General features: G+C 45.7%; 1 protein-coding gene across 7 annotated transcripts in view; it reads left to right on the top strand.

Moving 5' to 3' along the window:
- The first annotated feature begins 6,862 nt into the window (after window positions 1-6,862).
- Window positions 6,863-10,787, top strand: part of NFIX (nuclear factor I X) — a 128,472-nt gene continuing 124,547 nt past the window's right edge. For 2 of the 7 annotated variants that reach the window (XM_032625440.1, XM_032625445.1), the window contains exons 1-2: window positions 6,887-7,011; window positions 9,014-9,061. The gene's annotated coding sequence lies outside the window, so the exon portion shown is untranslated. Of the gene's footprint in view, window positions 7,012-9,013; window positions 9,062-10,787 lie in introns of all 7 variants that reach the window. The other 5 variants (XM_032625442.1, XM_032625439.1, XM_032625441.1 and 2 more) reach the window with 3 other exon arrangements.

Here is a 10,787-nt window from a genome sequence, read left to right as displayed (position 1 = left end):
TCGCGAGTTGGCCGGGCTGGCCAAGGCGCTGCCTGCGCGTGAGGTTTGCTGAAGCCCCGGAGGAGGCCAGTAGCTTCCCTACTGCCTCTCTTCCGGGCAGGGAGGAGAAGAGGGGAGTAATATATTTTTTTACACATCTTCAAGTGTAATTTTAAATTTTATTGTAGCAGTTAATTTATTAAAGTCGTATTTAAAATTTAATTCTATATATTAAAAATAGCACTTATGGGCTTTCCTGGTGGCGCAGTGGTTGCGAGTCCGCCTGCCGATGCAGGGGACACGGGTTTGTGCCCCGGTCCGGGAAGATCCCGGCCAAAAAAAAAACCAAAAAACAACAACAACAAAAAAGCAATTACTTATTTAAACATTCAAATGTCATTTCAATTTTAAGTTCAATCTACGTGGTACTTTATATTTTAATTTAAATATTTTAAATCTATTCGAAGTATTTAAAATTTATAAACACTTATTTAAATATTGTTCATAACATTATTTATTTTATGCTTTTTAATTTGATCTTAGTATCTTTATTAAAATTTTAATTTTCAATAATTATTTAAAGCTTTACTTAACATTTTAAATATTTACATTTCTGTTTAAAACATTTAAATTTGAATGTAGCTATTGTTTAAGATATTTATGTAGAAAATTTATTTATTTATTTATTTTTTGGTGCTACGCGGGTCCCTCACGGCCGTGGCCTCTCCCGTTGCAGAGCACAGGCTCCGGACGCGCAAGCCCAGCCGCCCCGCGGCATGTGGGATCTTCCCGGAGCGGGGCACGAACCCGTGTCCCCTGCGTCGGCAGGCGGACTCTCAACCACTGCGCCACCAGGGAAGCCCTATTTTAAATTCTATTGTAAATAGTTACTTTATACCTTTTAATTTTTTTATATTTTAAAACGTTTGATCGTGGTGTAGAAATTAAATATTTTTTTTTTTTTTTTTTTTTTTAGCGGTACGCGGGCCTCTCACTGTTGTGGCCTCTTCCGTTGTGGAGCACAGGCTCCGCACGCGCAGGCTCAGTGGCTATGGCTCACGGGCCTAGCCGCTCCGCGGCATGTGGGATCTTTCCGGACCGGGGCACGAACCCGTGTCCCCTGCATCAGCAAGCGGACTCTCAACCACTGCGCCACCAGGGAAGCCCTAAATACTATTTTTAAAAAGGATTTCCACCTTGAAAAGGAAGGAAATTCTGACCCATGCTACAGCATGGATGAACTTGAAAGACATAATACTGAGAGAAATAAAGCAGTCAGAAAAGGACATAGATTGTATAATTCCACTTATATGAGGTGCATAGAGTAGTAGAATTCACAGAGACAGAAAGTAGAATGGTGGTTGGGAGGGGCAGGGAGATTGGGAATGGGAGTTATTGCTTAATAGGTATAGAGTTTCTGTTTGGGATGATGAAAAAGTGCTGGAGATGGATGGTGATGATGGTTACACAACACTGTGAATGTGCTTGATGCCACTGAACAGTACACTTAAAAATGATTTAAAAAGGGACCTCCCTGGTGGCGCAGTGGTTAAGAATCTGCCTGCCAATGCAGGGGATACGGGTTCAATCCCTGGTCTGGTAGCATTCCACATGCCGCGGAGCAACTAAGCCTGTGCGCCACAACTACTGAGCCTGCACTCTAGAGCCCGCAAGCCACAACTACTGAGCCCGCGTGCCACAACTACTGAAGCCTGCATGTGCAGAGCCTGTGCTCTGCAACAAGAAAAGCCACCACAGTGAGAAGCCCGCGCACCGCAAGGAAGAGTAGCTCCTGCTCGCCGCAACTAGGTCTTCACAGCAACGAAGACCCCTACGCAGCCAAAAAAAAAAAAAAAAAAAAATGCAGTGTGCTCAGTGAGCAAAGAAGCCTGGACAAGAGTGTTCATAGTTCGTAGCAGTAACATATATCTCATATATATCAGTCTCAAGCGGAAACAATCCACACCTGAGTCCATCTGCAGTAGACTGGATACCTAAATTGTGATGTTTTAGCCAACAGAATACTGCACAGGAATGCAGGAGCATTCACAGCAGCTCACAGCAATGTGGATGATTCTCACCGACATTTTATGCAACAAAGGAAGCAGGACCCAAATGATTCCTTTTCATAAAGGAATGTTTTTCATTGTGGAAAGTTTACACAAATTGTCCTTTTTTTATAAAGTTGAACAATCCTAGTGTCATTGTGGATGCACACCTTAAGGGGTAAAAGATAAAGAAAAGCCAAGCAGTGATCATTCTGGAAGTCAGGATGGGTTGCCGGGCTGTGGAGGCAGCTGGGTGGTGGTCACGTGGCAGCAGGTGGGCGGGGTTTGCTTTGTAACAGGTCATTGAGCTGGGCATTCCCATTCTGTTTGCTTTTCTCTAAGTGGACTTTATTCAATGTTATTTCTTGATCTGGGCTTCAGTGATGCCTGAGTTATAATTATTCTTTCAGTTGTATATAACTATATGTGTGGGCTGCACACTTTCTTGTAGCTTTATTATATTTCACAATTTAAAAAATGAAAATACAAGCAACATAAAGGGTTTCAGTGAGAAGTCTTATCCCCCCCCATCTCCCATCCTCTGCTTCTGTGTCTGAGCCCCTCCACCCCCACTTGTGTTAGTTTCTTATGTATCCTGGAGTTGCTTATACATTCTTATTAACAGTGTTAATGGATTATTTCACAGGAACAGAAGAGTACAGTCATTGTGTCATCACCCAGGTTTAACAACTATTCACTTTGGCTCGATTGCTTCATATATATATTTTTAATTCCTTTTAATATAACTTGAGCCCTATTATGAAAGTCTCCAATGACAGTAAGGCCTCTGCCTACAGATGCTCCCCCCTCCCCCCCACCCCCATTTCTCAGGAGTAACAGTTACTTTGAAATTGGCATATTCTTCCAGGACCAGTCTTTATGCCTTTGCTCCTTATCTGGAGTCTGTGGAAACAATATCAATATATATTTTAAACAGTTTACATAAATGGTATCCTGAATGTATTAATTTGCAACTTTTCTCCCTCAGCTTCTTGGTTTCCAGATATCTCCAGGTGGATCCATGTAGATTTTTTCTTTTAAATAAATTTATTTGTTTACTTATTTTTGGCTGCATTGGGTCTTCATTGCTGTGCGTGGGCCCTCTCTAGCTGCGGCGAGCAGGGGCCACTCTTCGTTGCGGTGCGCAGGCTTCTCACTGTGGGGGCCTCTCCTGTTGCAGAGCACGGGCTCTAGGCGGGTGGGCTTCAGTAGTTGTGGCACGTGGGCTCAGTAGTTGTGGCTTGCGGGCTCTAGAGTGCAGACTCAGTAGTTGTGGCACACAGGCTTAGCTGCTCCAGCAGCATGTGGGATCCTCTCAGACCAGGGCTCAAACCCATGTCCCCTGCATCGGCAGGCGGACTCTTAAGCTCTGAACCACCAGGGAAGTCCTGGATCCATGTAGATACATTGCACATACGGTGTAGCTGTGTTTTTCACAGTGTGGGTGACAGGGCCGTTACTGATTCAGGAAGTCAGTGAAGTGGGTTCCAACCAGCATTTATTTATTTATTTCCAGGTTTACAATTAAGGGAAGGATGATTCATAGAAATCATTTTTTTAAATTTAAAAATTATTTACTTTTAGGGCTTCCCTGGTGGCGCAGCAGTTAAGAATCCACCTGCCAATGCAGGGGACACGGGTTCGATCTCTGGTCCGGGAAGATCCCACATGCTGCAGAGCAGCTAAGTCTGTGCGCCACAACTACTGAAGCCTGCTCCTAGAGCCTGTGCTCCGCAACAAGAGAAGCCACCACAATGAGAAGCCCACGCACTGCAACTAGAGAAAGCCCGTGCACAGCAACAAAGACCCAATGCAGACAAAATAAAGAAATAAAGGTGTCTACTCTTAAAAACAAACAAACAGAAGGGGACATCTGTCCCCATTAAACCCTAACTCCCCATTCTCCCCTCCCCCAGCCCCTGGTAATCAACAATTCTAGTTTCTGTCTCTATGAATTTGACTACTCTTGGGACCTCGTACAAGTCGAATCATACAGTATTTGTCCTTTTGTGATTGGCTTATTTCACTTAGCCTAATGTCCTCAAGGTTCATCCACATTGTAGCATGGGTCAGAATTTACTTCCTTTTTAAGGCTGAATAATATTCCATCATAAGTATTTACCACATTTTGTTTATCCATTCAACCACTGATGGACATTTGGGCTGCATCCACCTTTTGGCTACTGTGAATAATGCTTCTGTGAACATAGGTGTATAGTAGTTATTATTAATGAAAAAAATAGAATAAAATTAAAATGTCAGGTTGTATCACGTGTAGTAAGGGTAAGTATCGTTTGGTAAAGCTTTTATTTCTGTCACAGATACGTGTATGTATATACTGGTGGTACAATTGTGATTGACCTAACAAACCTTCCCCAAACAACCATTTTATTACGCTCATTGTGTAGATGAGGAATTTGGGCAGGGCACGGTGGGCATGGCTTGTCTCTGCTCCATGCTATCTGCAGCCCCAGTGGGAAGAATTGAAAGTTGAGTGACTTTATACCCTGTGGCTAGAATCATCAGAAAGCATCTTTATTTATTCATGTTTTATGGTTCATTCTGGCTGGATACTCAGCTGGGCTATTGGCTGGAGCAGCTACACAGTGGTCTCTCTGCATGGGCCAGTTTGAGCTTTCTCACAACGTGGCAGCTGGATCCCAAGTGAACAAGACTGAAGTGCATGGCATTTTTATGACTGAATCTCAGAAGTCACATGACTCATTTCTGCTGTATTCTATTGGTCAAGCCAGTCACAAAGGTTGTCTAGGTTCAAGGGGAGGGGTCAGAGACCTTGTCACTAAATCAAAGGATTGTCAAAGTCACGTCGTCACAGTCGCATACAAAGGATTGTATGTAGAGCATATAGGATAGGACATATTGTTGAGGCCTCTTTGGAAAGTACAATCTGCTACCTCTGGTTTACAGTGTAAAATGTATTTCTTACTGCATTTAGCGGTTAAAAAAAGTTGGAAAAAATATCTGCTCAGTATTATCTGTAGTATGAATAAACTATAATTATTCTGTCAGGCTGTTTTGATGGATGTTTGTTTCCAATTTTTCTTTTTTTTAAAAAATTGATTAATTTTTTGGCTGCGTTGGGTCTTCGTTGCTGTGCGCGGGCTTTCTCTAGTTGCGGCAAGCGGGGGCTACTCTTTGTTGCGGTGTGCGGGCTTCTTATTGCGGTGGCTTCTCTTTTTGTTGCGGAGCACAGGCTCTAGGCACCCGGGCTCAGTAGTTGTGGCGCACGGGTTGGGTTTAGTTGCTCCGTGTCATGTGGGATCTTCCCGGACCAGGGATCGAACCTGTGTCCCCTGCATTGGCAGGCACATTCTTAACCACTGCACCACCAGGGAAGTCCCTCCAATTTTTCTTGATTGCAGAAACGATGCTGCAGTAAGCCTCCCTGTCTGTGTCCCCATGTGCCCACGGGGAAATTTCCCTGAGGTGCTCAACAAGTCTGTCCCCAGGGTTTGCTGAGGGACAGATAGCCAGCGTGGTTGAGGTCCAGTGAATGAAGAGAATTGAAGGGGGAGGTAAAATGAATAGTGTTAGGCAGGGGCCAACCATGCAGGAATTATAGGGCATGGTGAGGGGTTCTGGTTTTATTCCAAGGGCAATGGGGAGCCATGGGAGGTTTCTGAGCAGAGCAGTAATGGATATGACTTACAATTCTCTTCTGGGCGCTGAGCAGAAAAGATATTGAGTAGGGCAACATGTAGAAGCAGGAAGACCCATTAAGAGGCAGAAGGGGCCACATGGTCCCTGACCTGCACCGACCTCAGAGCCTTTTCATTACTTTTGCTGTTATCATGCCTAGAACTGTCTCCAGGATCTAGACATGGTGGGCTCTTTCTTGTCATTCAGGTTTAACTCAGTGGACACCTCCCTGGCTCCTTGGACCTTTGAAGTGATAGGAAATGAAGTAGAGACAGTCCCTGACCTCAAACAGCTCACAGTCTTGTGGGTGAGAAAAACAAATAATTATAGTGGAGGCAAAGGAGTAGGCAGCCAGGTGTGGGACATCTGAGCTACAGTTTCCTACCAGACCAGGAAATGTGGGAACCACTCTGAGTTTTAAGCTGGGAACCAGAGCTTAGAGGTTAAAAGTAGGCACTCGGATGTCAAACCAGCTTGGGTTGAATTTCAGCTGCTGGCTGGAGTTCTCTGCACCCAGCAGGTACCAAATGGTCATGGGGAAGTGGCTTCTGAGGGCAGGCCTTAAACTCAGGTAACAGTCACATGACATAAAATTAATCGTTGTAAAGTGAACGATTCAGTGGCATTTCGTCTACTCACAATGTTATACAACCACCATCTCTCTTTAATTTCTATCACCTGTACCCATTAAGCAGTCACTCTCTAGTCCCCCTCCCCACCCAGCCTCTGGCAACCACCAGTTTACTTTCTGTCTCTGTGGATTTGCCCATTCTGGACATTTCATGTAAATGGAATCATACACGATGTGACTACTTGTGTATGGATTCTTTTCCTTAGTTGGTTTTATTTATTTATTTATGTATTTATTTATTTGGCTGTGCCAAATAAATCTAAGTGTGAATCTTAGTTCCCTGACCAGGGATCGAACCCATGCCCCCTGCACTAGGAGCGCAGAGTCTTAACAACTGGGCCACCAGGGAAGTCTCTCTTAGCATGTTTTTGAGGTTCATCCATACTGTAACATGTATCAGTACTTGTTATGGACTGAGTTGTGTCCCCCCAAGATTCATATGTTAAAGTGCTAACATTCAGTACGTGACCATATATAGAAAAAGTGTCAAGTTAAAATGAGGTCATTAGGGTGGGCCCCAATCCAGTATGACTGGTATTTTTATAAAAGAGGAAATTTGGACACAGACACACACAGAGGAAAGACCGTGTAAAGACACAGGGAGAAGATGGCCATCTACAAGCTAAGGAGAGAGGCCTCAGAAGAAACCAACTGTGGTGACGCCTTGATCTCAGACTTCTAGCCTCCAGAACTGTAAGAAAGTAAATTTCTGTTGGTTAAGACCCCCAGTCTGTGGTACTTTGTTATGGCAGCCCTAGCATATTAATATAATACTTCATTCTTTTTATAGCTGAATGATATTCTGTTGTAGGCAATTAAATTTTTTTAATTGAAATATAGTTGACTTACAATGGGCAATTTTTTTGGTAGTAATGAAAGATGAAAAATACCCAAATGTCTGAGAATAGAGGACTTGTCAAAGAAATTACTGACTATCCATACAGTGAGATACTATGCAGATGTTAAAAAAGAATAAAGGCGTTCTCTGTGTCATGGTTCTCAAAGTGTGGTCCTCAGGCCAGTGGCAGCATCACCTGGGAACTTATTAGAAATGCAAGTTCTCAGGCTCCATCCCAGAATCAGATCTGTGCGAGAGCCTTCCAGGTGATGCTGATGTGGGGCTCAAACTTGAGATCTACTGCTGTATATAACGACGCAGCCCATGGATTCACAGCAGCCCTGAGGTGCTTTTTTTTTTAAAACACCACGGCCTGGGGCCCATCCCCAGAGATTCCAATGTAGTAATTGATTTGCAGCAGATTCTGGGCATCGATTCCTCATTTACAAGTGACCCTAATGTGCAGCCACGAATGTGAACCACTGATAAGGAGCAAACTCTCACAGATAGAGTAAGTGCAAAAACCTAGGTGAAAAGAAGCTACGTTCCAGAATATTCTTTGCAGGATTGTTTGTGATGGTTAAAAAATTGGATAATGGGGCTTCCCTGGTGGCGCAGTGGTTGAGGGTACGCCTGCCGATGCGCGGGACGCGAGTTCGTGCCCCGGTCTGGGAGGATACTGCATGCCGCGGAGCAGCTGGGCCCGTGAGCCGTGGCCACTGGGCCTGCGCGTTCGGAGCCTGTGCTCCGCGGCGGGAGAGGCCGCAGCAGTGAGAGGTCCGCGTACCGCAAAAAAAAAAAAAAAAAATTGGATAATGGAGAAAAAAATTGGGGTGTATATATGTGCAGTGAAATACTGAAGGGCAGGACAGATGAAAGTTAAAAGGATATATACATTCAGATACCGTGTATATTGTTTTAAACAAAACAATTTTATGTATCTTTTCTGAATGGACACATATACGGTAAAACTATGAATACAGGCCTGAGGATTATAATTGGCAAATTCAGGGATTAGGGACAAGTACAGAGTCAGGTTCTCTCATATCTGTGATCTTTTATTTCTTAATTGTGGTAATGAGTACAGAGGTGTTTGTTATATTTTTATCTCTCTATATTATATATTTATATTACTTATATATATATTACTATATACTTATCCATACCTATTACATATTTTATCTATTTTTATCTATACTTACTTGAATGCCCCAAATCACTTAAAAAACAAGGGGCAGAGCAAAGGTATTGATTGCTTTCATTTGTGCTTTTTTCTTAAGGTTTTTTTTTTTGCATTGAATTTTTAAATTCTAAAGGGACACCGCCCCCTCCGCCCCCCCAATCTCATCTGCCTATTTAAATGTCCCTCCCCAACAGGAGAATCCTGCTGCTCTTTTCAGTGTGCAAATATAATTAAATTGTACCTGTAGGGGCTTCCCTGGTGGCGCAGTGGTTAAGAACCCACCTGCAAACGCAGGAGACACGGGTTCGAGCCCTGGTCCGGGAAGATCCCACATGCTGCAGAGCAACTAAGCCCGTGCGCCATAGCTACTGAGCCTGCGCTCTAGAGCCCGTGAGCCACAACTACTGAGCCCGTGAGCCACAACTACTGAAGCCCGCCCGCCTAGAGCCCGTGCTCCCAACAAAAGAATCCACCACAATGAGAAGCCCTCGCACTGCAACTAGAGAAAAAAGCACGTACGAAGACCCAATGCAGCCAAAAATAAATAGATAAATAAATTTTTAAAAATTGTACCTGTAAATTCTTATCCCTCTTCCCCAAAACGTCAGCACCTTCTTGTGCAATTTTTTAAACTTCATTTTTCTTATCTATATTTTCCATGTTGAAACTTCAAGAGTGTCGCAGCCCCGAACAACTGTGTGGGATTATAGGATTATGCCTGGGTGAGTCTACGGAAGAGAGAAGAAGTCCGCGTGGCTGGAGGGAGTGAGAAAACGGGGGAGAGAGTGCGGAGAGACGAGGGTGGGGTGGTGATGGGAGCAAACAGGCTGGGGCCTGCTGGGCTTCAGGGAGAATTTTGGCTGTTAATCTCAGTGAGGTGGTTCCCGGCGGAGCCCTCTGGGTGCTGTCGGAGGAATAGACTTTGAGAGAGGGAGGAGGCGGGAGCTGGGGTACCAGGGTGGAGGGACTGCACTGGTTCAGGTGGGAGATAATGAGGATTATGTCCAGGTTGGTGACCGAAGAGGGAGTGAGAAATGGGCGGATTCTGGGTAGATTCTGAAGTGGAAGGGACTTGCAGTCATATCAAATTGGGGAGGGGGGGGGAGTCAGAGAAATAGGGGGCTTAAAGATGCTGCCAAGTTTGGAGCCTCAGCACCTGGCAGGACAGCGCTGCCATTAGCTGGGTCTAGAGGACAGCGGAAGGGCAGGTTGGGGGACGCTCAGGGGCTCGAATGTAGTGGGGTCAGTGGGAGTTGCCCGCGCACCTCCAGGTGAGACAGACGTCCGGGAGGCAGTTGTCCAGGGCACGGTCGCCGTGCAATCCCGAGAGTTGCCGCCAGAGGGCAAGCGCACCCCATCGCACTCGCAGCTCCGGGGGGCACGGGAAGGACCGGCTCTGCAGCATCTCGGGGCCCAGGGGCCTACAGCTCCTCACCTGGGTGTGAGGTGGGGGCCGCGCAGGTGCCAGGGCCAGGACTGGGACCCCCAGGCGCCTCCAGGGCCCCAAATCCTGGGACGGGGCTGTTTATGTGCTTCCAGCACTCCAACCAGCACTCCCCACGGGGCTGTTCCCACAGCACCTAGGGTCTCTGCAAAAATGTCACTTCCACAGAAAGACCTTCCCCGACCACCCTGGGGTCAGAAACCCCCACCCCGATTCCTCTAAGGCACATCCCATTTTATTTTATTTATTTTTTGCGGTACGCGGGCTTCTCACTGCTGTGGCCTCTCCCGCTGCGGGACACAGGCTCTGGACGCGCAGGCTCAGCGGCCATGGCTCACGCGCCCAGCCGCTCCGCGGCATGTGGGATCTTCCCGGACCGGGGCAGGAACCCGTGTCCCCTGCATCGGCAGGCGGACTCTCAACCACTGCGCCACCAGGGAAGCCCAGGCACATCCCATTTTAGTATCTTCGTAACACTTAAGACTCTGAAATCATCTTATCTTGTGTTGTCTGTTTTCTACAATGTAGAAAACATTTGTCTGTGGCAGCGAGGACCCATTTTCTGTGTTGTCCTCCTGTATCCCCAGGGCTCAGAATTATTCCTGGCCTCTAATGCATGCCAAAGAAAAAAACAACAGCAATAGTGTTAATCATAGCTTATTCATGGCGCTACTGTGTACCAACCTCTATTTGAAGCTCCTTACATAAATCATCTCCGGTCTTCAGAACAACCCTACCAAGCAGAGACTGGCTTTTCTGTTTTATTTTTTGTTTTTTTTTTTGGTGGTGCCTCTTGGCTTGCAGGATCTTGCAGTTCCCTGACCAGGGGTAGAACCTAGCCCTGGCAGTGAAAGCACCGAGTCCTAACCACTGGACCACCAGGGAATTCCCCCAAGTAGGGACTGTTGTTATCCCCATATTACAGAAGAGGAAACTGAGGCCCAGAGAGGTTTAGGGACTTGAGATTGCATAACCAGGAAGTTTCAGTGTTGAGTTTGAAGCCT

Source organism: Phocoena sinus, chromosome 3 (assembly GCF_008692025.1).
Source record: "Phocoena sinus isolate mPhoSin1 chromosome 3, mPhoSin1.pri, whole genome shotgun sequence".
Classification (NCBI taxonomy): Eukaryota; Metazoa; Chordata; class Mammalia; order Artiodactyla; family Phocoenidae; genus Phocoena; species Phocoena sinus.
This window is presented reverse-complemented; position numbering and strand designations above follow the sequence as displayed.